The sequence below is a fragment of the Panicum virgatum genome, chromosome 1N (assembly GCF_016808335.1).
Source record: "Panicum virgatum strain AP13 chromosome 1N, P.virgatum_v5, whole genome shotgun sequence".
Classification (NCBI taxonomy): Eukaryota; Viridiplantae; Streptophyta; class Magnoliopsida; order Poales; family Poaceae; genus Panicum; species Panicum virgatum.
The window spans coordinates 30129756-30153983 of record NC_053145.1 but is presented as its reverse complement, the minus strand read 5'-3'; the positions used below and the strand labels follow the sequence as shown (position 1 = coordinate 30153983).

The 24228-nt window shown below is 44.2% G+C and overlaps 1 non-coding gene across 1 annotated transcript; it reads right to left on the bottom strand.

The window, feature by feature from the left end:
* Positions 1-16624: 16624 nt before the first annotated feature.
* On the bottom strand, positions 16625-16731 carry LOC120657818. The gene has a single exon (XR_005668353.1). It is a non-coding gene; the product is annotated as a small nucleolar RNA R71 (small nucleolar RNA).
* Positions 16732-24228: the final 7497 nt, after the last annotated feature.

Here is a 24228-nt window from a genome sequence, read left to right as displayed (position 1 = left end):
TCTCTGTAAGTATCCCTGTTCTCTGTACAGTCCTTTTTATAAAAAAAAATAAAATGAAGCGCTGTGGGGAACTCCCCCACAATTTTCCTTCAAAAAAAAAAGGTGAACTTGATGATGGAGATTTTCTGAGCCAGTTGTTGCGCCACACCAAAGCGTAGGTATTGGCTGCTAGTGCCAGGGGGTTACCAAACTTTGAGACTTTGAGAAAATCAGCTGACAAAAATATATATGAGCGATTAAAGGGATGTCCGAAACACTAGACCGTGCTTTGTTTCATATTGGAGCTGTTGACTCTGAAGGCTAATCATAGTTGGTCAGATGGTAGTTTCAATGACCTGCTGCGTATCTTGGCTTGGTTCCTTCCAAAGCCAAATAAACTGCTAGCCAACACATACCGAGCCAAGAAGCTTGTTAGCCCGTTCACGATGGGTGTGGAAAGAATCCATGCATGTCCAAATCATTGTATTTTGTGTCATTGGGATACTTTCAAAGACTTGAAGAAATGCCATGTATTTTCTGCAAGTCAGTACAAAAACAGTGCTGGTTACTATGGTGATGATGATCAAGGTCTATCCGATGTGAATAAAAGGAATGTGGTGAAGAATAGTGTTGCCTCCATTGAGGTAGATGATGCTACTTTAGGCATTTCTGAGAAGCAGAGCAGAATTCCCGCCATGGTTATGTGGTACCTCCCAATTTTTGATCGCCTTAGGCATTTCTTCTTGAACCCAAAGGATGCTGAGTTGATGCAATGGTAGGATTTAGATAAGAGCACGATGGGTGACGGAAAGCTCTGACATTTAGTTAATGGTCCGCAGTGGAAGGAATTCGACGACAAGTTCTATCTGGAATTTGGGAATGACCCGAGAAATAATGTTCAGTTCGCGTTGAGTACGGATGGAATTAAACCGTTTGGTCAAAGAAGTAGCACCCACAACACATGGCAAGTGATACTGACGATGTACAATCCGCCCACATGGTTGTACTAGAAAAGGTAGTATTTTTGCTATCCGTGCTTATACAGGGCCCCAAGCATCCTGGCATCGATATAGATGTTTTTCTTAAGCCTCTGATGCAAGAGATGCAAACTTTATGGAAGGAGGGTATTGATATCTTTGATGGTTTTGCATGGCAGCCCTAATCTTAGAGCCATTATATTCGTCACCATCCATGATTACCAGTCAGTGTTTGTCTTATCAGGACAGATCAAAGGTAGGAAGGGATGCACGGTTTGCATGGATGCCACCGTATTATCTTTTCTTGAAGGTTCTCGAAAGGTAGTTTACCTTGGGTACAAATGCTGTTGGCATTTCTTAACGTCGCCACTAGGAGGGGTTCGTTCCCTGTAACGGTGCCAGAAATGCATGTTGACTTTTCTTAGCATAATCACTAGGAACGGGGGTGTTAAGCCCATCCATAGCAACCGTACTAAGGATTGCCACTCTCATGGTATAGTCTATATGATAACAGATGGGATTCGCAAGCGCACAGATATATCATTGTAGCATTTCACCCGGAGAGTAAGGGTATTGTTGACGCTCACTAATGATCATTTCTAGGCGTCAACTTGATCAGAAAATCATGAGAGTTTGCATTTCTTACACGTACTTATATACAATAAAGTCCCTAAACAAAACTTTACCTTCTGGAATATGCAACTTGTGTTTTTGAGCTAATATGCAGGTTCCAAGCACACTTTGGCCCAGTAGAAAATCACAGAAAATATCAGAGTACAGATTTAGGCTCAAATGGACCAAGTGTATGTGACACCCTAGGTGTCTGCACAATAGAATTGTATTTATTTTATGCATCATGTGCTTCATTTGCTTGAAAAGGATCTTATTGTAAAAATAAAAGGGTAGTTGTGTAAATATGATTTAATGCAAGGTCCTTTCTATAGTTTAATTTGAATAGGGAGAGCTAATATTGCTTTTGTGGAGGTTTATGTGTAAAATTCAGTGTAATCATTACATGGCAGAAAATTTTGCTTTTTAGTTTGAAATTAAACTGAATTTGCAATGGAAAAGACAAAAGTCCATTAAATTCAAAATCCTTCTTATATTTTCAAAATAACTCTTTAACCTTTGGTCAAATCAATTTTTACACAACACCAAAGTTGTAGATCTCGAAAAGTTGAACAACTTTCATGTTGGACACTTTTTCATTTGAGCCCTAGTTTAGGAGATATTTTAGTTTTACAGGGGGACCCCTGATGTTTTCAGAATTTACAAAGAAGTCCAGCTTCTTCTTCCTCCTCCCTCCCTTCCTGCTTCCTCTATCCACCGGCGCAGCGCTGCCCACCGCTCAGGGCCGGCCCCGGCCACCTCCGGCTCTCCGTGGCACCCACGCGTCGCGCACCAGCCCTTCACCGCTCTTTTGCCCTCGCGCTGGAGCTCTCCTCCCCGTGCCACGCGCCCCCACGGCTCCGCCGGCCGCCACCTCGCCGCCGCCGTGGACAGCACGGGATAGATCCCCGCCGCTCTCTCTTTCGCGTGCATCGGCACCTTAAGAACCCCTGCCTGCTAATCTACTTGCTCTTTCGCCAGTTCCCCGCCCCCAGATCCCAGAACGCCGCTGCCGTCCATCTGCACGCCGGCGAGCTCGAAGCTCACCGTCGCCCCGCACCTCCGCAGCTGCTCCGCCCACACAGACCCCACCATGTGTTAAGTTTGTTTGCTAATTGTTAGACTGCAGTGTCTTCACCTCGTGTGTATGTTTATAATACTGTTCTTGCATCACATATAGATACGACTGTTTTATCGGACGGGACGTACGAGTTGATCCCAGATTTCAAAGAAGGTGATCCAGAAGTCCAGGTGAACGCTGCTGTACTAACTGAAGACCCGGACCAAAGTTCGGAAGAGCCCAAGGCTGTGTTAGCTAGCGACTACCGAGAAGGCAAGCCCCGGACATAACCCAGTATTTCAAATTATTACAATTTATCATTATTACTTACTTGTGCATTTACAGTTCTTAGGATTTGAATTGAAATCCTAGATGCATGATCCTAGGAACCTATGTACTGAATACTAGACCTGAGTTCGAATAATTGCTAAGCTTATAGGACCGGTAAAAGTCGAGTGATTGCCTGTCACTCGCGAGCTCTATAGGAATTGGTTGTTTACTTTCTGCTATCAATATAAGGATGACGGACGGGGTCGTGTTCGATATCATGACCTTGGATGAGACCCCGTCTGTGTTGATAAATTCTGCTAAGGTCGCGGTGTGTGGTAGCGGTGGTTAAGTCTTGCTAAGTATTAGAATACTCAGCCTTGCTGTTGAAACCTTTTTCAGGTATGAGTTTTGAGCACCAGATCGCTAGTCTGTCTTCGCCCTGCTCTTTGCCTCTTGGCTGGTCCGTAGAGTGGGATCCGTCTTTGGCCGGCAATGACCCCGACGAGTGATACCTTGCTTGGGCTAGCTTGGTAACCTTTTGCGACGTGTTGTAGCCGTCGTGTTTTCTTGCCGCTGCTTTTGAACTCTGAACTTAAACTTATGTCTTGTATAATGTTTTACTAAGTTTGTATCTGTATTAAGTACTTTGAACGTGATGTAATAAATACTATGCTTGTGTTGTAAAATATGTATGGTGGTAATATCTCTGGACTTGCCTTCGTGCGGGGTATGCTTGTTCGATCTGAGAACCGGTGGTTGTATCGGGACGTTACCCGACAGACCAAGAATTGTTCCGTTTGAAGTGCGTTTGAGTCGATGTTGCCTTTATGGTGATGGCCAGCGCACTTGAGCCGGGATAATTCAGGTGGTTCTGCCACAGCTGGTATCATAGCTATAAGTGTACACCAGAGGTGTTGGAACCTTAAAAATTGATTTTGGTATAAAAATTGGACCAACAAAGTGTTTATAAAACTACGTTGGTTTCGTTAAGGGTTATGCATAGAGCGTAAAGCCCTAGGGAAATTATGGGATTTATCAGGTGGCTATCTATGTATGGTTTATTATATCTGACTTCCAGCACTTTACATTTTTGTCAAACCATACTCACAAGCAACCCTTAATTTCTGTAACTACGCATCTACGCTAAGGTAAGAAGGTAAGGATCCTCAGTCAGCTGAGGGAGTCTAACCTTCCCGTCGGTGATGCGAGCCAAACGCTGCCCTCAAGCAGTGGCTTACTTGAGGTACTCCCAATATACCAACTATTAGTTGACTATATTGGAAGTAAAGTGTACTCAGTCAGCTGAGGGAGTCTGACCTTCCCGTCGGCGATGCGAACCGAACATTGCGCTCAAGCAGTGACCTACTTTAGCTACTGCCAATATATTGACCATCGGTCGATTATATTGGGAGTAAAAGTACCGTGAATACGTTGCCTCAGTAGCGTATGAGCACTGTCCATGCTGTGTTGGACGCATGGATGCCGCTTCTATAGTGAGCGGTAATGTATTGGAACGCTTTCATGTGTGCTGGCATGAAAGGTTCAATGCATATATATGTTCTGTCAAACTTCTGCAGGTACACTAACCGCGGTTCGATAAGTTAAGAACGGTTAGAATTTATCGACTAGATATTATAGGGAGAGCCATATCTATTTTATGTTACCATACTAACCGCGTAAGCCCAACAATACTTGGCAATTGTTTATCTTGGGAGGGCGAATAGGCCGTGCATGCATGATTTGATGATGTATGATTTGATTCCTAGAATTTGAAATTGTTACATGAGTCTTTTTTAAGAGATTTCTAGTATTGATCTTCATGGATATGTATTAGTGTGCTTGAAAATAAGATGAGTTAAATTTGATATTAGGAGCATGTTTGTTGAAACATTTAGATTTCCTTGGATAAAAAGATAGATTTAAGTCATGCCTTCATCCTTAGCCCCATCTTGATGTTCTAATGATCTTTTCGTTCCAAAGAATCTCAAATGATGAACCAGTACCAATTGTGGTTTGTTTACCTCCTGAGTTTATGAAACCGTATAATCTTTTGATTCAGAATCACATTTTTCCGCAGTCTTCTTAAAAGCTTTATTTGAGAAGTCTTGAGATAATTATTTAACTCACATTTGAATCTTTTTGGATTCAGATGGCGGACCTTCCGAGCATCTTCTGGGATGATGATGGAAATGCTCATACTGATTGCCTGTACTGGGAGGGCTTTCCTAGGATTTTGTGGGATACTCTTCGTATTTTCCACTACCCAGAACCACCCCGATACAAGGGACGACAGTTTTCTGAGGATGGAGTTCAGAAGTGCAGTGCTACCATGACCATTCCTCAGCACCCTACTTTGGAGTGGCCGCCTATTGAGATTGAGGTGGTTGGATATCGCCTTGTGGACGCTTTTGAGACAGCAGCTCTCAAAGCTATTACCACCTTCTGTGAACACCATCCGGACGAAGTAGCCGCTTATCCTATTGGCTTGTTTCCGGCAGTCAGTGCTGGCAACGCAGAGTGGCTCTTCAGGAACACCCACTTTGGTCATTTAGTTGGAGACGTGGCTGATGAGACTATCTAGGCGGTGTTTAGGTATATGAATGCACAGTACCACTATCAGGCTCTTCAGCAGAGGCATATGGATCAGGTGATAGACATGGCCTAGACTTTTCAGCAAGGTCTTAGCCTAAGAGACACTCATATTCAGGGGCTTCAGGAGGCTGTTGCTGGGAGAGATAATGCCATTGCACAGTACAAGCTTCAGGTTATGGAGCATGGTGCTGAGATAGTGCAGCGCAACACAGTGATTGCTTTTCTTCAGGAGCAGGTTCACGAGCTCCAACTGGAGCTGGGTGATGCTATGGACCATATTGGTATGCTCCAAGAGCAACCAATACCCCCAGTTGTTCCAGCCGAGCCTGCAGCAGAAGAAGAAGACCCAGAGGAGATTGAGGGAGTTTCAGAGATAGATTCCGAGCATGCGCCTGCCGAGCCTAACCCTCAGCCAGACGACTATTCCTCCGGTAGTGCTTCCTCTATGGGCAACCTCGACGACTTCTAGGCATCTTAGGATTGTCTTAGATAGTGTGTGATCTTCCTTGTTGTAGTATATGTACATAGGGAAGGAAATATTGTAAAATAGCCCTAGGAAGGAGTGCCACTTGTTGTAACATATGTGGTAAGAAAGTGTGATGCTAGGCTTGTAATATAAAGACTACCTTGGATGTAATATAGTCATGGCTACCAGTATGGAAATCTTGATCTTTCTGCTTGCCAAATTCTTATCTTTTCATTGGTGCATTGCTAGGCTGTTTGATGAATACCGAAATGATAGAGTGTGAAGTTATCTAACAGCTGACCAATTTTGAGATATGTGCGTTGAGCAAATGTGTATTATGCAAATTGTGTTACCTCGCACTTTATTAAATTCTGCTGATTTTGTTTGGCTGTCCAATGTATGATCATTGCACATACCATTGATTTTGGAAGCAAGAATAATGTATCTAATGGATGTCTTCCATAATTACAGATGGTTGGTCATACCCGTGGATCGCCTGAAGGTTTCGGCCGTGAAACTGGCAATGGATCTCAGCAGCCACTGCCACCACCGCCGAATCTGGCCGAGCTAATGGCCATGCAAACCGAATTGCTTCGTCAACTGGTGCAAGGGCAGCAGAATCCGCCACGCCAGCAGCATGGAGGACGTGATGCACAACTAGTGGGTTACCAGGAATTCTTTGGTACCCAACTTCCGCTGTTCAGCCGGACTGATGAACCTTTGGACGCTGATGCTTGGCTCCGTACTATTGAGTCCAAGTTTGCTTTGCAAGCAGTACCTCGTGCTGATGCGAACAAGGCTCATTTCGCCGCCCAGCAGCTTCGTTGCACCGCTCGTATTTGGTGGGATCACTATTGTGCTACGCAGCCTGCTGGACATGTTATTTCTTGGGAGGAATTCCAGAATGCTTTTCGAACACATCATATTCCTGAGGGACTGATTGAGAGAAAGCTGAATGAATTCTTGGCTTTGAATCAAGGGACCCGCACTGTGCTTCAGTATGCACAAGCCTTCAATCATTTATGCCAGTACGCGGGGCATCATGCGGATACTGATGCCAAGAAGTGCGACCGTTTTCGTCGTGGCCTTAACACCAAGCTCAAGGAACGCCTGAACCTTGTTCAGCCAAATACTTATAATGAGCTGGTCAATATGGCCATTACTCAAAAAGATTGTATCGTGGTACATCGCGCCGAGAAGAAGCGAAAGACACCAATGGGACCCCCGAGTGCTCAGCCACCAAAGTATCGTCTGGTGCAGAATACTCCACCAAGAGCTCAACAGAGAAATGCCCCAACGGGCTGTTTTTAGGCTGCCTCAGCAACCGGGAGGATTCAGACCTCCAGTTTTTCAGCAGCCGCAGCAGTTTGGCCCAAGGCCAAATGCCCCACAGTTCAATCGTGGGAACGATGACAATCGATGCTTTAATTGCGGCAGTACTTCCCATTTCGCCAGAAATTGCCCGCCACCCAAGAAGTCTTATCCAGGGCAGAACTCCAATCAGAACAACAAGGGTAAGGGCAAGAAGCAAATGGTGCAAGTCCGACAGGGGCGAGTTAATTTCACTACTCTTGTAGAGCTTCCTGAAGGAGCACCAGTCATGTTGGGTATTTTCTCTATCCACAATAAACCCGCAGTCATATTATTTGATTCTGGTGCAACTCATTGCTTTATAAGTGCCAAATTTGGAGCAAGGTTAGGATTGGATTTTTGTCATACCAAGATGTCTTGCATGATAGCAACCCCTAGTGGGAAGATAGCTTCCAATCAAATCAGTAGACATGTGCCAATTAAGTTGGGTAGCAATTTGATAAAGACAGATTTGATCTTGTTGAATTTAGAAGGCATGGATGTTATTTTGGGCATGGATTGGATGACTAGACATAAAGTACTGTTAGATATCTCTTCCCGAGCTATTGAGATAGATTCACCTTATCAAGGAGCCACCATACTCTATCTGCCACAACGAGAGTGCTTCAACTCTTGTGCCTATGCCACAAAAGAAATTAAAATTGAAGATATTCCTGTTGTGTGTGAGTATGCGGATATATTTCCAGATGATTTGCCTGGAATGCCCCCTGATAGAGATATCGAATTCGTTATCGAGCTTCAACCCGGTACCGCCCCTATTTCTAAGAGGTCGTACCATATGCCTCCAAATGAGTTGGCAGAATTGAAAATCCAACTTCAAGACCTTCTTGACAAGGGTTTTATACATCTGAGTGCTTCACCATGGGGATGTCCAACTTAGTTTGTGAAGAAGAAAGACAACAGTTTGAGGCTATGTGTTGACTATCGACCACTCAATGCGGTCACTATTAAAAACAAGTATCCTCTTCCCCGCATTGATATCCTGTTTGATCAGTTAGTTGGAGCCAAGATTTTCTCTAAGATCGATCTTCGTTCTGGCTATTATCAAATAAAGATCAAGCCTTGTGACATTCCAAAAACAGCTTTCTCGACCAGATATGGACTCTATGAGTATCTGGTTATGTCTTTTGGTCTTACCAATGCCCCGGCATATTTTATGTACCTGATGAATTCAGTCTTCATGCCGGAGCTTGATAAATTTGTTGTGGTGTTCATCGATGACATTTTGATCTATTCCAAGAATGAAGAAGATCATGCTCAGCATTTACGCATCGTTCTTCAGCGATTACGAGATCATCACCTTTATGCCAAATTCTCCAAATGTGAATTTTGGCTGGATAGTGTGAAATTTTTAGGTCATACTATCTCCAGTGAAGGTATATCAGTTGATCCGACTAAAGTGCAAGAAGTGATGGATTGGGAACCTCCTACTTCGGTCCATCAGATTCGCAGTTTTCTCAGTTTAGCTGGATAGTATCGTCGATTCATTCCTGATTTCTCCAGAATAGCCAAACCTATGATGGAGTTATTAAAGAAAGGACTGAAATTTGCTTGGGATGATAAATGTGAAGAAGACTTTCAAACCTTCAAAGCGCGACTAACTACTGCTCCAGTGCTGGCTACACCAGACAGTACCAAACCTTTTGATGTCTATTGTGATGCTTCTGGTACGGGACTTGGTTGTGTACTTATGCAAGGCAACCGGGTGATCGTGTATGCATCAAGAGCTATCTGGAATCATGAGAAGAACTATCCAACACATGATCTGGAGTTGGCAGCTGTCATTCATGCTCTTAAGCTCTGGAGCCATCATCTTATGGGAACTCATTGTAACATTTATACTGACCATAAGAGCCTTAAGTATATCTTCACCCAAGCTGATCTCAACATGAGATAGAGACGCTGGCTAGAATTGATAAAGGATTATGATCTAGAAGTGCACTATCATCCAGGAAAGGCTAATGTGGTTGCGGATGCACTCAGCCGCAAGTCACAATGCCATTGTCTATCTGTAGAGCCATTCAATGAAACTCTATGCCAGGAAATAATGAAACTAAACCTAGAAATGGTACCTCAAGGAAGTCTGAACCATATAGCTATCGAGCCTACACTTCATGATAGCATCATCATGGCACAATTACATGATGAAGGTATCAAAATTATCAAGGAAAAGCTATCCCAGGGAGAAGCAAAGTACAAACGTTTCCGTGTGGATCATAAAGGAGTTCTATGGTTTGAATTTCGTCTTGTTGTACCCAAGAACCACTAGCTTAGAAAACAAATCCTTGATGAGGCACATCTATCGAAGTTTTCTATTCATCCCGGTAGTACCAAGATGTACCAGGATCTTAAACAAAATTTTTGGTGGACTCGAATGAAAAGAGAGATCGCCAAATATGTTTCTGAGTGTGATGTCTGTCAAAGAGTTAAGGCTAGTCACTTGAAAGTAGCCGGTACTCTCCAACCTTTACCCATTCCATCTTGGAAATGGGAGGACATCAGTATGGATTTTATCGTTGGCTTACCCAACACTTCGCAGAAGAATGATTGTATTTGGGTAATCGTTGATAGACTCACCAAGACCGCTCATTTTATTCCTGTGAATACCACATATTCTGCCAAGAGGTATGCAGAGATTTATCTCGACCAGATTATCCATCTGCATGGAGTTCCAAAGACGATCATTTCTGATGGTGGGGCGCAGTTCATTGCATGTTTCTGGGAGCAATTGCAAGAATCCCTTGGAACCAAATTGATTCGTAGTTCAGTCTATCATCCACAAACAGATGGACAAACCAAACGAATCAATCAAATCCTTGAAGATATGTTGAGGGCATGTGCTATTCAATATGGCAAGAATTGGGATAAGTGCCTAACACTAGTAGAGTTTTCATATAATAACAGTTACCAATCTAGCTTACAAATAGCACCATTTGAAGCGTTATACGGTCGAAGGTGTCGAACTCCTTTGAGTTTGTCACAAGCCGGAGAACGCAAAATTTTTGGGCCAGATCTAGTCATTGAAGCAGAAGAGAAAGTCAAAGTTATCCAGACTAATCTTAAAGTAGCCCAATCAAGACAGAAAAGTTATGCCGACAAAAGAAGAGACCCTTTACAGTTCAAGGTAGGGGATTTTGTATATCTACGAGTATCTCCTACTCCGGGGTTCATCGTTTCGGCATAAAAGGGAACTTGGCACCCCGATATATCGGACCATTTGAAATCATTGAAACTTGTGGTCCGATTGCTTACCGACTCCATCTTCCTTCTCAGTTGGCTGCCATTCATGATGTTTTCCATATTTCTCAACTCAAGAAGTGCATCAAAGTGCCCACTGAGATCATTAAATCACAAGATATCGAAATTGAACCCGATCTATCTTATGCTGAGTATCCAATCAGAGTTCTTGACACCAAAGAAAGAAGTACTAGAAGGGAGAAAGTTAGAATGTACAAAATTCAATGGAATCACCATACTGAGGAAGAAGCCACTTGGGAGACTGAAATTTATCTCCAAAGAAATTTTCCCGACTTTCTTAGAACCAATCCAGGTACCAAATCTTTCCATCCTTATTCTTCCTATAATCTCGGGGCAAGATTCCTTTTAGGGGGGAAGGCTGTGACACCCTAGGTGTCTGCACAATAGAATTGTATTTATTTTATGCATCATGTGCTCAATTTGCTCGAAAAAGGATCTTATTGTAAAAATAAAACGGTAGTTGTGTAAATATGATTTAATGCAAGGTCCTTGCTATAGTTTAATTTGAATAGGGAGAGCTAATATTTCTTTTGTGGAGGGTTTATATGTAAAATTTAGTGTAATCATTACATGGCAGAAAATTTTCCTTTTATTTTGAAATTAAACTGAATTTGCAATGGAAAAGACAAAAGTCCATTAAATTCAAAATCCTTCTTATGTTTTCAAAATAACTCTTTAACCTTTGGTCAAATAAATTTTTGCACAACACCAAAGTTGAAGATCTTGAAAAGTTGAACAACTTTCATGTTGGACACTTTTTCATTTGAGCCCTAGTTTAGGAGATATATTAGTTTTACAGGGGGACCCCTGATCTCTTCGGAATTTACAAAGAAGTCCAGCTTCTTCTTCCTCCTCCCTCCCTTCCTGCTTCCTCTGTCCACCGGCGCAGCACCGCCCGCCGCTCAGGGTTGGCCCCGGCCACCTCCTGCTCTCTGTGGCACCCACGCGTCGCGCCCCAGCCCTTCACCGCTCTTTTGCCCTCGCGCTGGAGCTCTCCTCCCCGTGCCACGCGCCCCCACGGCTCCGCCGGCCGCCACCTTGCCGCCCCGTGGACAGCACGGGATAGAGTCCCGCCACTCTCTCTTTCGCGCGCATCGGCACCATAAGAACCCCGGCCTGCTAATCCTCACGCTATTTCGCTAGTTCCCCACCCCCAGACCCCAGAACGCCGCCGTCGTCCATCTGCACGCCGGCGAGCTCGAAGCTCACCGTCGCCCCGCACCTCCGCAGCCGCTCCGCCCACGCAGACCCCACCATTAGCTTCGCCTCGTCCTCGCGCAGCTCGCAGACCTCTCCTCCTCGCCCAGAACCCACCAGAGCACCCTCGCCGTCGATCCCGTGCTCCGACAGCCACTGCTCGCCGTCGACGACCCATCTCCGGTCGCCTCCTCCTCGACCCAAACCCTCTAGAAGGTAGCGCGTGATGCCCTGAACCTCCCCAGCCTCTCCACCCTCGCCGCCGGCGACCAGAGCCGCCGGATTCGGCCGGTCAAACCCTCCCCCTCGCTCTGACTCCGGCCAATGGTATATTTGCTAGGATTTGAAAACTTCTAGGGACCTTTCTGCAAGTTCTCAGATCTTTTCCTTTTGTTTTTAGGCTGAACTTTGAAAATGCCTAGAAATTCGTAGAAAAATCAAAAAATGCAAATCCAAATGTTTTGGAATCCTTGTTACAAGAACTACAAGTTTTGTTACATGCACATGTTCAGTTTTGGTCTGCATTTTAATCCAAGAAAAAGAATAGCATAAATAGGCTTTATTTGTTCTAGGGTTATACTCATTAACTGCATGTGATTTTTGGCTTGATTGTGTCCTGGAATGTTTCTAGTGTTTGGTAAAAATTTGAAGCCAATTTGACATCATTAGCTAGGTCAAAGTTTCAAGATTCCTTGATCTACTAGTTATGCTAATATATTTGTGCTGGTTGAAATATTAGAGTTCTGAGTGTGAAACTTTTTTAATGCTTACATGTTACTAAAACCTTGCTGTTGCCCAAGTTTTAGAAATTTTCAATCTGTTTGGCTATTTCTTCGATTTAATGCTTATTAAGTAGGCTTTAATTGTGATAAATAGTTTCCTTACTTAGAAAACTCTAATACTATTTGTGAAACCATGTTTTGGTCATATGTTCTTGTCTGTAAAATTTGAGCATCAGTTCGTGTCTATAACAGAAACTAAAAATGAATCTTCTTATATTTCTGTCTGTTTTGTTTATTTTATCAGGATAAATTCTGTACAGATAAAATCGTGAAAAATTTACAGCAGATAAGTTAGCTCTGTTTTGATCTCCTGTAAAAGTTATAGCTTCTTATTTGCTTTGGTTTAATCTGAAGAATTCAATCTTTTTCTAGGTGTTGTCTAAGTAAATGAATTGTTCTGAATAATTGGCTGGATGAATTGATATAAAATTTTCGGGATTAATTATTTGGTATACCTTCTGTTTAGAGTAATTGTTACTAAATTTCTTGCAGTTTGAGTATTGAGTTGTAGATTTATTAGCAAACCATGTTTTATTTGCTATAGGAAACAACTACCACTTGCTTTATGAAGATAGTGTTGTTCTTTTGTGAAGTTGATCATGTTGTTTTGTGGAGTAAGTGATGTTAATTAACTACTCCATAAATGACTGCCCATGTATTAAGTTTGTTTGCTAATTGTTAGACTGCAGTGTCTTCACCTCGTGTGTATGTCTATAATACTGTTCTTGCATCACATATATATACGACTGTTTTATCGGACGGGACGTACGAGTTGATCCCGGATTCTGAAGAAGGTGATCCAGAAGTCCAGGTGAACGCTGCTGTACTAACTGAAGACCCGGACCAAAGTTCGGAAGAGCTCAAGGCTGTTTTAGCTAGCGACTACCGAGAAGGCAAGCCCCGGACATAACCCAGTATTTCAAATTATTACAATTTATCATTATTACTTACTTGTGCATTTACAGTTCTTAGGATTTGAATTGAAATCCTAGATGCATGATCCTAGGAACCTATGTACTGAACACTAGACCTGAGTTCGAATAATTGCTAACCTTATAGGACCAGTAAAAGTCGAGTGATTGCCTGTCACTCGCGAGCTCTATATGAATTGGTTGTTTACTTTCTGCTATCAATATAAGGACGACGGACAGGGTCGTGTTCGATATCATGACCTTGGGTGAGACCCGTCTGTGTTGATAAATTCTGCTAAGGTCACGGTGTGTGGTAGCGGTGGTTAAGTTTTTGAACGTACTAGCCACATGCCGTAAATATGGTACGCGGTAAGCCTAGTAGCCGATCGGACCGGGTAGTGGATATACCTTTCACTCTCTCTTAGAGATATGTCTTATTTAGGTTTATGTTGCGCAACACCACGGGTGCAGGGAGGAAGTTGGTGCCCTGTAGTTGGGGAGAGTGACCCTATCCACAAGCCGGAATGAAAGGTCAACGGTTGTTTGGGAACGACCCGACGGTATTCCAAATGTGTGTGTTAGGTCTGCCTGGCCAGGTCAACAAATTTCGATTCGAATCGTCCGCTTCTCACAGTTTGGGACTGCTTGATCCCTTTGCCACATAGAGTAATAAGAGTAACATTATTATGATCAATCTTGATGTTTGATTAAAGTTCTACCATGGTTGATTAGAAGTAATTGCTTACATAGAATGGTTAATCAACTAGAACACTGAAAGCTAAAATTTGAAATTAAGGACCTACTCTTTATTTCTTTTCAGCAAAAGAAAAATCAGAGCCTACAAAATCCTGCATAGTCGAGCTAGGTGGACTAAGTATATCCGTTGGCGGTTAAGTCTTGCTGAGTATTAGAATACTCAGCCTTGCTGTTGAAACCTTTTTCAGGTATGAGTTTTGAGCACCAGATCGCTAGTCTACCTTGGCCCTGCTCTTTGCCTCCTGGCTGGTCCGTAGAATGGGATCCGTCTTCGGCCAGCAATGACCCCGACGAGTGATACCTTGCTTGGGCTAGCTTGGTAACCTTTTGCGACGTGTTGTAGCCGTCGTGTTTTCTTGCCGCTGCTTTTGAACTCTGAACTTAAACTTATGTCTTGTATAATGTTTTACTAAGTTTGTATCTGTATTAAGTACTTTGAACGTGATGTAATAAGTACTATGCCTGTGTTGTAAAATATGTATGGTTGTAATATCTCTGGACTCGCCTTCATGCGGGGTATGCTTGTTCGATCCGAGAACCGGTGGTTGTATCGGGACGTTACCCGACAGACCAAGAATTGTTCCGTTTGAAGTGTGTTTGAGTCGATGTTGCCTTTATGATGATGGCCAGTGCACTTGAGCTGGGATAATTTAGGTGGTTCTACTACAGTGTAGCCCAAGAACCGAATCAAAACAAGTCAAGACAGGCCAACCCCAGCGTGGATCAGACAATGAGGACCAGACAAGCCTACCCCTAGCAGTTGGGGGCGGTTGCCGGCCAGGGCAGGCCGGCCGACCTATAGGTCGGCCGACCAGGCCCATGGGCCCCACCGCCTCAACTTTGCCACGTGGCGCCTCCCTGTTGCTCCTTTAGGTCGGTTTGGGGTGCTGCGACCGGTGGCTCCCTCCTATAAATACAAGGGAGGGGGTAGAGAATAGGACACACACACACCACACACCACTCACCACTCACCTCTCCTTTCTTGCATTCCTTGCATAGTCTTTAGGCTTAGTGGAGTTTAGGAGAAGTCTAGGAGTCATCGAGTCACCGGTGTTGCTCGAGAGTCTGGTATGGGTTCATCTCTAGCTCTCTCTTGTAATATTCGGTTGTTTGTAATAGAATTAGACTATGGTTACCGATATCTGCTTGAAGTATATTCTGAGTTATCGAGTATATGCTTCTTGATATGGTTGCGTTATCATTCTATGCTTGCATTGTATGATCGCCCTGTGCTGGAGATGGTTAGTCTTTTGTTCTTAGAAGTCTATCAACTGCTCCAGTATTCGTATGATTGCTCTAGTGTGTAGTTTAATCTCCCTGTTGTAAGTTTAATCTCTGACGAGCTAACCAATGAGAAAGTGTAGATATAGCTAGCCTATTACAGCTCACTCGAGCTCTGACTTTTACCTTGCTCCCGGCCTAAAGCATCTTTTATCTTTCTTTTATTTATTTATCCAAGAGGGTAGTTTGTGTGTGTGTCACACTACCTCCTACCATGTTATTATCTTACCCCTGTTCATGCATGAGAATATCCAATCTAGATAGAGTTCACCCACTAATCTATATATTCTCTCACTCACCGCCTTCCCTGCGGAAATATAAATGACACCCTGGTATACTCCCGGGTAAAATGCTACAGCGGTATTTCGTGCGCTTGCGGATTCATTCGTGGTTCATGAAATACTGCCACCCCAAATTGGCGTCTGTGGGCGTCATCGCTGGTGACGTTGGTAGGCGCCAACAAGCATTTTTGGCGCCGTTGTCGGGGAAGGCACAGAGTGAAATATATAGATAAAAGTTGTGAACAAAATCGAAATTGGTATTCGCTTGCTAAACAGGCTAACTTGGCTTTGTTTTCTTGTCTTCGTTGATATGAAAACAGGGTAGTGTATGACCGGTTTCGATCTGCCGCAAAACTTTCATTCTGATCCAGAGTCACTTTTGAGAAGAGTTCAACCTCGTATCGTACCTCCTTAGATCTCACTCTCGGCAGTCGATCCAGTCATCGCATCATCGTCAGCTCCTAGAGCTATGGTCCAGAAGGCACTCCGTGATTACTCTGCTCCGTCTGCTAATCAGGTCCCTACCGGGCCCGTGGTTAACACCGGAGGAGAAAATTTCGAGATCAAGACGGGTCTCATTACGATGGTGCAGGCTAGTCCATTCTGTGGCAAGGTCAATGAGGATGCCAGCACTCATCTCCAGCAGTTCCTGGAGCTCTGCAGTACTTTTTTATCAAGGGTGTATCGCAAGATGCTATCCGGCTCCGCCTGTTTCCGTTCTCTCTCATGCGAAGAGCAAAGCAATGGTTTTATGCTAACAAGGCTGCTGTGGATACTTGGGACAAATGTGCCATGGCGTTCCTCTCGAAGTTCTTCCCGACGGGCAAAACCAATGCTCTTCGTGATCGGATTTCGAACTTCGAGCAGGCGTCAAATGAGTCAATTCCGGAGGCTTGGGAGAGGCTTCAGGAGTACATTCTAGCGTGTCCGCACCATGGAATGGATAATTGGCTCATTCTACCTAACTTCTACAACGGGTTGACACAGTCATCCCGTGATCATGTAGATGCCGTTGCGGGTGGAGCTTTCTTCTCGCTAACCATTGAAAGAGCTACATCATTGATCGAGAAGATGGTTTCCAACCAAGGTCGGAGTGATGATCGCCTCCAACCGCGCCAGCAAGGTATGCACTCCATCAAGGAGTCTGACATGCTCGCTATGAAGATTGATCTCCTCCTCAAGAAATTTGAGGATTATTCCCAAGATAAGGCTCAATTGCAAACACTTCAAGCCTTGGAGACTCGCATGACGTGCGAGGTCTGCGGGAATATTGGACATTCGGGCGATAATTGAGCAAAAACCCAAGAAGAAGCTCTATTCCTCGATGGCAGCAATGGGTTTCATCCACAAGGAGGTCAGGGGTGGAATCAACCACGCCCATACTACCAAGGAGGTAATGGGAATTCGAATTCTTTCGGTCCTAACCAGCCTACCTTGAGAGATCTTGTCTACGGCCAAGCGAAGATCAATGAGTCCCTTCAGAAGAAGTTGGCCGTTATAGACAAATCTATGGAGACTATCCATGCCAAGATGGACGGATTCTCCAAGGCTATGAAGAACCAACTGAGTTTCAATAAGGCGCTAGAAACTCAATTGGCTCAAGTAACTGCTGTTACACCTGCTGCTGAACTAGGGAAGATTTCGGGGCAACCCGAATCAACTCTAGAGAGCGTAAATGTCATTAACGCTATGTGGAAAGAGTCACTTAGCAGGACACCCCTCAGCAATGCAGAGAAGCTCACACGCCCAAGAAGAGGTGCGTGGGGCGAGTTAGCAGCCACAATACGAGAAGATCCCGGAACCCCAGTGATCAGCTGCTCAATCTTTGACTATGAATTTGATCACGCCCTTTATGACCTTGGAGCCAGCGTCAACATCATGCCCAAGGTGACTTTCGAGAAGCTAGGCTATCCGTTAATTTCCCCTACCACTATGTGTGTTCAGTTGGCGGATTCCACGATAAGATATCCAGAAGGAGTTGTGGAAAGGTTAATGATAAAGGTCAAGAATACCTACATATTAGTGGACTTTGTAGTCCTTGATATGGAAGGAGATCTTGGAATTCCGCTCATACTTGGGCGACCATTCCTCAAGGATACAAACACCAGAATTGATGTGGGGACAGGAAGAATCAGCCTTCGTATCATGGGAAAGACCATGAAATTCAAGTTCCAGAACAAAAGGGAGGTATTTCTGATTCATGAGGATAGTGAGAAACAAGGGCTATGGGCAGAGCCAGGTTGGGATGGTCAAGATTATCATCCCCCTTCCATGCCAACTTGGGAGGATTGGGAAATTCATACTCCACCAACCGAGCCAGTGGAAGACGACCAGAAGATCCCTGACTTCATCACCAACACAGTATGGGAAGATTTGGAAATTGTTTATCCTGCATCCGAGGATCCTGTTCCTGCGCTGCCTACGCCACCAAAGAAGACCAAGAAGGTGTGCCGCAAGAAGAACAAGAATTCATCGACCGCTACTACTTCTCCAGGTACGGACAAAATGACATCAACCTAATCAGGTATGGAGAAAGGTCCTGCTTTTCGACCCTAACCAAGAGCTAGCATGGGGGAGGTCCCCTCCCTTAAGTCAACTGTATCCCTTTTATTTGCTTTCAATAAAATTTGATAAAAATTTCTAAAAAACAAAATAAAAATTTACTGCTTTATTACCTTTTTTTCCATGATGCGCAGTAAGAATGTTTTAACTCCCCTTGATAAGTTGAAAGGATGAGTTTTGCTTTGCTTTATCATGTCTGTTGTGCCTAGTCTTGAAAATAAGAATTCTCTTGAGTTTATATTCGTTGGTTATGCAAGTATCTTGCCAATAAACCTGAAAGTTTTGTGGGTTACATACGCTTGATCTGAGTCTAAGTTGTTGTGAGTTTAGATATGGTAAATAAGGTTCTGCAAGCTTGTTCTAGTAATGCTTGAAGTCTGGAGTTGTTTTCAAAAAAATAAAATTTAAAAAGGCAAGTTCCCCAGCGATATGCAATGTCCTACTAGAGCCATATGTCATATTCCATGAAAAAACCCTTTGCACATATGCTGCTTGATATTCTGTTGAGTTTTGTCAAATTGTGTGACCCTAGAGAGATGCTTTTCATGCTTTCTCGATCATAAGCACATACACGTCCCATCCAATTGCTACATTCCTACACTGGGAATTGCCACCCCCACCCATTCATTCCACATAATAAGTGCTCCATGTCTTGGTGATCTCTCTCGTAGAACATCCCTGAAATAAAATAAAGTCAGGTTATAGTTGCCCCAAAAAGAGAAAAGATGGCATGCCAAAGAAGCATGGCCAAAAAAAAGAGAGAAAAAGGGGGTAACCATGTCTCAAAAAAAAGAGACATAGGGATGATTCGAGAGAGAAAAGCTATTACCTCAAGGAGTAAGTCATATCCATCCATCCACTCATACACTTGCACCTTTTGATTGAGATTGCATGACTTGTTTCTCCATGGATCCTCTCTTTGACTTTACAATAAATAGAATACAAGTGTGCCCTGCTCTTATCCTACCTTAAGCTCCATAAATTCTTGTAGTAGTAGGGAAGATCAAAGGCAGATACTGCCCTGGTAAGGAAATACAAGATGAGTGCCTCGAGAGAGTTATCCAGGGAGCTTTGCCATGTTTTCAAAATTCTTTCAAAAAAGTATCTCCAGATGGATTGCGGATCTATGAACAAGTAAGTATCACTCTATGCACCGTTCTGACTTTCAACAGCCCAAGACAAGGAGATAGCTAAAAAGCCCCATGAGGAGTAAGGTAATTGAGCAAAGGTATGCTAACCGACTTATTTAATCTTATAGATGAATCCCTTTTCTTCAGACTATAACATGACAGGTGAGGTACGAGTCAAAGTGATTTTCCGATCAACAACCTGATTTGTCCTACTTTGCTCGGGACGAGCAAAGGACAGCTTGGGGGATCTTGTTGATGCCCACTAATGATCATTTCTAGGCGTCAACTTGATCAGAAAATCATGAGAGTTTGCATTTCTTACACGTACTTATATTCAATAAAGTCCCTAAACAACACTTTACCTTCTAGAATATGCAAGTTGTGTTTTTGACCTAATATGCAGGTTGCAAGCACACTTTGGCCCAGCAGAAAATCACCAAAAATATCAGAGTACCGATTCAAGCTCAAATGGACCAAGTGTAGCCCAAGAACCGAAGCAAAACAAGTCAAGACAGGCCAACGCCAGCGTGGATCAGACAAGGAGGCCCAGACAAGCCCAACCCCCAGCAGTTGGGGGCGGTTGGCGGCTAGGGCAGGCCGGCCGACCAGGCCCATGGGCCCCACCGCCTCAACTTTGCCACGTGACGCCTCCCTGTTGCTCCTTTAGGTCGGTTTGTGGTGCTGCGGCCGGTGGCTCCCCCCTACAAATACAAGGGAGGGGGTAGAGAATAGGACACACACACACACACCCCACACACCACTCACCTCTCCTTTCTTGCATTCCTTGCATTGTCTTTAGGCTTAGTGGAGTTTAGGAGAAGTCTAGGAGTCATCGAGTCGCCGGTGTTGCTCGAGAGTCTGGTATGGGTTCATCTCTAGCTCTCTCTTGTAATATTCGGTTGTTTGTAATAGAATTAGACTATGGTTACCGATATCTGCTTGAAGTATATTCTGAGTTATCGAGTATATGCTTCTTGATATGGTTGCGTTATCATTCTATGCTTGCATTGTATGATCGCCCTGTGCTGGAGATGGTTAGTCTTTTGTTCTTAGAACTCTATCAACTGCTCCAGTATTCGTATGATTGCTCTAGTGTGATGTCTGTCCATCCGGAGGGTGGGGGCTCCGCGCGGGACACTAGAGTATCCCTTACTAGTGTAGACATGGTGTCTAGATTAGCAAAGTGTTGCTGGATGTCAACTATACCCACGGTTTGTAGAGGTAGCCGGCAGGTGGTGACAGCCCTGTCCGAGCCTTTTAGTAATCCTCCACGTTCGGTATGGGGGGGGGGGTAGGAGGTACATAAAGTCGCCGGGGTATGCGGGCTCCTCCCGTCGCTTCGACAGTAATCTCCCTGTTGTGTAGTTTAATCTCTGACGAGCTAACCAATGAGAAAGTGTAGATATAGCTAGCCTAGTCCAGCTGACTCGAGCTCTGACTTTTACCTTGCTCCCGGCCTAAAGCATCTTTTGTCTTTCTTTTATCTTTCTTTTATTTATTTATCCAAGAGGGTAGTTTGTGTGTGTGTCACACTACCTCCTACCATGTTATTATCTTACCCCTATCTATGCATGAGAATATCCAATCTAGATAGAGTTCACCCACTAATCTATATATTCTCTCACTCACCGCCTTCCCTGTGGAAATATAAATGGCACCCCGGTATACTCCCGGGTAAAATGCTACAGCGGTATTCCGTGCGCTTGCGGATTCATTCGTGGTTCATGAAATACTGTCACCCCAAATTGGCCTCTGCGGGCGTCATCGCTGGTGACGTTGGTAGGCGTAAACAGGTATCATTATTTATATTTTCCCAAAGGATGGTAGTGGAAAAGGTACTGTACTTAACATTAATCATGACATTGTTCCTCAAGTAATAGGCAAAACTCTAGCAGGGGTAAGTCGTAAAGAATATAAATAAGGATAATGTGACACAAGATCATAACCAACACCCAGGGGAGAAAAGAAACAAAGAACAAAAGAACGAACTAAACTATCCTATGTTAAGTTAGCTGGAGCTTAGGCTAGGTTAGGGGTCCTGGTGTATCTATTCAAAGCAAACGTTATGTTAGAACATGGTTAGGGCTGTAGGTGCTAGGAAATTAGGATAGCAGGGAGAAGGTCCCGCACTAGAGAACGTCTAGTCCCACTACCTCTTGGCATGAACTCTTACACCGAACCCGAACGTCGGGGAATATGCTAAATGCAACACAGCTGTTACCCCAAATGGATAGGGCTGTCACCTCCTACCATCTATTCCAGTCACACCGTGGAGCATGGTCGTATCCGAAGGATCCCACATACCTGAGCACCACACCCGTGTATGAGGTCACTACTCTAGCGTCCCCGGTGTCGGTGTTTACTGCCAAACCTGCTCAGGGATACTGTCGGTGTTTACCGCCAAGCTTGCTCAGGGATACCCTTAGCAGTAAGGTTTGTAGGTAGGGATTGTCTGCTCTGGAACTCGATGGTACAAGGAACACAAAGATTTAGACAGGTTCGGGCTGCGAGTTGCGTAATACACTATGTCCTGTGTGATTGTTTGTATTGCCTTAGGTGTTGATCATCTTTTGAGGGGGTCCCTGCCCGCCCTTATATATCCGGGGGGGACAGGGTTACATGGAAAGTCCTAGCTGAGTACAGTTGGAGTCCTACTACAACACAATCGGGTAGTTTTCTTCGTACTGCAGCTAGTTTTACACTTATTCGGGTAGTCAGAGAGGTAAGGTATTTCCATGAGCTATCCCTTACTCTAGAACATTCTATGCCTATAAGCAGTCCCGCTGCCTCGGGTCTGGCAAGCCCCCGAGCTCTTCGTAGTCGAGTCCTGTAGGCGTCGAGTACTTGGCCAGGCGTCTTTGAATACTTCAAGTAGTCATAACGTCCTTCTGGTTGCTTCTGGGCATTCCTTCAGATACGTCGAGTAGACCTCCAAGTACCTCTAGTTGCTCCGAGGCTGTGAGGTGCTCAAGCCCCGAAATCTTGATCATATATGGTGCGTGAAGTACTCGCACTCCATATGGAGTAGCCCCCGAGCCTTAGGTTGAATCGCAAAATCAGGCTGAGGGTCACTTCAGTCTTTTTCCTTCATTATTTTCAAAAAAATTTGAAAAATAAACCTCTGGAGCACATATCCCGCAGCCCCCGAGTCTTGAATCAAATCTTCTCAATTTAGATTTAAGAATCCAAAACTCGTGACAAAATATATGGTAAAACTGCTCAGAGAAATGAATAACTGTTGATCTTCCATGTATTCACAGAATTGCCATTGTGAACCATATAAACCCATACAGTGACTTTTAGGGTTATACCCCTTTGACTCCTGGCCGCCGTCAAATTTGGATCCAAACTTCCCAATTACTTGTGCTCTCAGTTCTCCATCCATTAGCTCATCTCGTAGCCCCCGAGCATAGTTCGTGACACTGAGATGGCTCCCAATAACAAGTCCAAAGTCGAAGATGAAGCGGTTGCGAATCTTTCCACGGGCTGGCACAAAACCAAAATGTTTGAAGAGCTGTACAAGAATTGGAGACTATGGGACTTCTCTAGAGTCAAGCTGTGATCCAATGGCGTGAAGGCGAAGGGGAAGATTATCCCTTCGAAGGTACACTTGAAACCATTGTGTTCCGTGATTTCGTGGAACGTGGTCTTGCAGTACCTATTTCTAATTTCTTTCATGCTCTTCATCACTTTTGGGGAATCCAATTGCATCATTTGACACCACAATCTATCTTGCATCTTTCTATATTCACCCATTTCTGCGAAGCATTCCTTGGCATCCTTCCCCACTTCCATCTTTTCCAACATTTTTTCATCCTTGCACCCATTCCGAATGCTACCAAACCCGCCATCGTCGGGGGATGTGAATAGGTACTCCGTTCTGAGTCCCGAGACGAGTACTTATCTTATAAGCTAGCGGGTAAAGGAGTCGAGTGGAAAAGTTTCTGGTTTCACGTTAGGAAGTTTGAATCTCCACTTACAGAGAGAACTCCTGGCGCCCCCAACTCCGAGCATGTTGGACGAGTACTAGACCCGGTGGCGGCCATGTTAAATGTATTCTCGATGCCATTGCAACATCCAAGAACAAAGGAATTACAGGCGACCATGTGGTCTTTTCCTTTGTTAGTCGTCGGATCCAACCCCTTCAGCATCGAAAACATCCTGCCTTCAGATATGAGGGTACAAAAGATCCCACCAGGCTTTCTCCAGAGGCAATGTCTCGTTCTGAAGTAGTCAGAAGATGTTGCAAAGTACTCGATGACTTCAACAAGTCATTGGTGCTACCAGCACTCTTCTCAGTAGTCAATCCACCTGAGAGTACCTGGGTAAGAATTAGAAAGTATTATCGAGTACTTATAGGTAAGCCTTGCAATAATCTGATGAATCCTCTTTTTGTAGAAGAATTATAAGACATGGTACTGCATGCCTCCGTCTTCAGAAGATGCTGACCATTCTGGTGGCACGAAACAGCATAAAACAACTCCTGGATCACTGTTACAGAGGAAATCAAACCGCCTTGGCAGTGGCTAGTAAGAAACTTAACTTCTCAAATTAAATCCATTTAGCCTCAGCTTCCTTATTCTGAATCTTGCTTTGCTTAGGATCCAATATCTTTCAGCACATGAGAAGGATCAGATCCAAGACATCCGTAACTGGGTGCAAAGGGATCCAGAAGCAACTACTTGATCAGCCCCCCCGAGTCACCAGTAATTGGGTTGATCGAGAACCCTGCTGCTGTCTGTCAGG